The following is a 1,984-nucleotide window of genomic DNA, read 5'->3' as shown; positions in this document are numbered from 1 at the left end:
ATAGCTCACCTTGCTGCCTGAAATATACTGCCCCCCCCATCTATGGGAAACTTGTCTTCCACAAAACCAGTGTCTCCTGCCAAAAAGGTTGGGGGCTGCTGACTTAAAGGATAGGACCTGGAGATGGAGAGGAAAAACAACGATGCACGAGAAAGCGAAATGGAAGAGGACTTCTCATATCTGGGTAAATAGGACACAGTCAGGTTTTAGGGAGAGTGTGATGAAAGCAATTTGGGTCTCGATGGTTTTATTTATTTATTTATTTATTCCTCTAAATAATTTAATATACTAATGAGTTTTTTTTCTCTAAATAATTTAGTATACTAATGAGTTTTTTTTTTTTTTCTGATGGTTTTATTGGTGTACACAGAGCTCTCTAATACGGAGTTAGCTGGATGAATCTGGAACTCTGGAAGATAGCTGAGCTTGAACAGAGAGGGTCTTTGACACAGACACAATGAATTACCCAGGAAGGGAGATAATAAGAAATGGGGCAGACAACCAGGATTTAAGGATCAGGAGGGGAAGAGATCTTGCGAAAACAATTGACAAGGAGTGGCCAAAGCATGGGAGAAAAACCAGGAGAGTGTGATGACATTGGGGTTAGAGGATGTGTGTTCGGGGCAGGCAGGAAGATAGCCACCACATCAATATTGCTGAGGATCAACTAAGATCAGACTTAGAGGCAAGAATATCTTCTATTCTCTTGGGAAAATAGTCTTTGGGGGTGGAGCCATAGTGTAGGGGTCACGTGGGGGTGAGAATAAAACATGCCGATGGTTATTTAAGCTTTTTTTTTTTTTTAAGGGAGATAAAGTTGTGACACCAATGGAAGCTGCAGTTAGAGAGAAGTTTGTTGCTTTTGTAAAATAGGGAAGACAGATCTGAAGGCTGGTGGGCGGGCTGGTAAAGGGAGGGTGGAGGGGAGATAGGAGGTGGCTACTCTGGTGAGGGCCCTGGAGGAAAGTGGGGCTGGGTGGGCAAATCTTGAGCATAGGAAAAAATATGGGACTTGCAGAGAAGGAAAAAAACCAGCGTCATTACTATTAAAAGTAAGGAAGGAACCACATACTTGAAAATATCCATGACCTTTGGGTTCAGACAGAAAAGACAACCATACAGTGAAAGTGGTTTAAAGAAGACAGAAGTCTGTCTCTCTGGTTGCAAAACCACCCCGCTGTGTACCTGGCTGGTGCAGTGCTGCCAGCCTCAGGGACACTCGGGGACCCCAGCCTTCCCCTGGTTTGGATCCAGTGTACAAGGTCTAAGAGGGCAGCATCCTTGTGCCAGGCCATGGGATGGAAGAGGAGAAAAAGTAAGGGGCAGAATGCATACACAGACCATCTCCCAAGGATGCTCCCTCCCTTGAGGCCGTCACAGAATGTCCTTCCTCACAAGTCCTGGGCCAGAGCTTAGTCATTTGGTCACACTGAGATGCAAGGCAGTGTGGGCAAGGTACCATCCACTCTGGATGACCACATGCCCAGGCAAACTCAGGGGCCCATGACCATGGAAGAAGGGGAGGGTGAATATTAGGAGCCAATTCATGTCTTATGAAAGGAGGAGGTTAAACATCCCTTGACAAGGACAGGAGGGGCCCCCATACAAGTGCATGGTTAAGGCCTTACCACTTACTCTGTGGCACCTAACAATGGGTTTGCAACATCTCTGGTCCTTAGGGAAATGCAAATACCATAATCAATACTACTTCATACCTGTGAGGATGGTTATTAGTTTTTAAAAATGGTGACAATATAGAGAAACTGAATTGGAAACGTGTGCACAGCTGGTGGGAAGGTAAATTGGTGCAGTAACTGTGGAAAATCGTTCTCGGTTCCTCAAAAAATTAAAAATGGAATTACCATATGATCCAGCAGTTTCACTTCTAGGTGTATATACCCCCCAAATTTGAAAGAAGGCACTCAAAACAGATATCTGCATGCCAATGTTCACAGCAACATTATTCACATTAACCAAAAGTGGA

General features: G+C 44.6%; 1 pseudogene; it reads left to right on the top strand.

Moving 5' to 3' along the window:
• The first annotated feature begins 1,546 nt into the window (after positions 1 to 1,546).
• LOC128069317 (uncharacterized) lies at positions 1,547 to 1,661 on the top strand (annotated as a pseudogene).
• The last annotated feature ends 323 nt before the right edge of the window (positions 1,662 to 1,984 follow it).

Source organism: Budorcas taxicolor, chromosome 25, assembly GCF_023091745.1.
Source record: "Budorcas taxicolor isolate Tak-1 chromosome 25, Takin1.1, whole genome shotgun sequence".
Taxonomy (NCBI): domain Eukaryota; kingdom Metazoa; phylum Chordata; class Mammalia; order Artiodactyla; family Bovidae; genus Budorcas; species Budorcas taxicolor.
The sequence above is the reverse complement of the archived record's forward strand: the minus strand, read 5'-3'. Positions and strand labels throughout refer to the sequence as shown.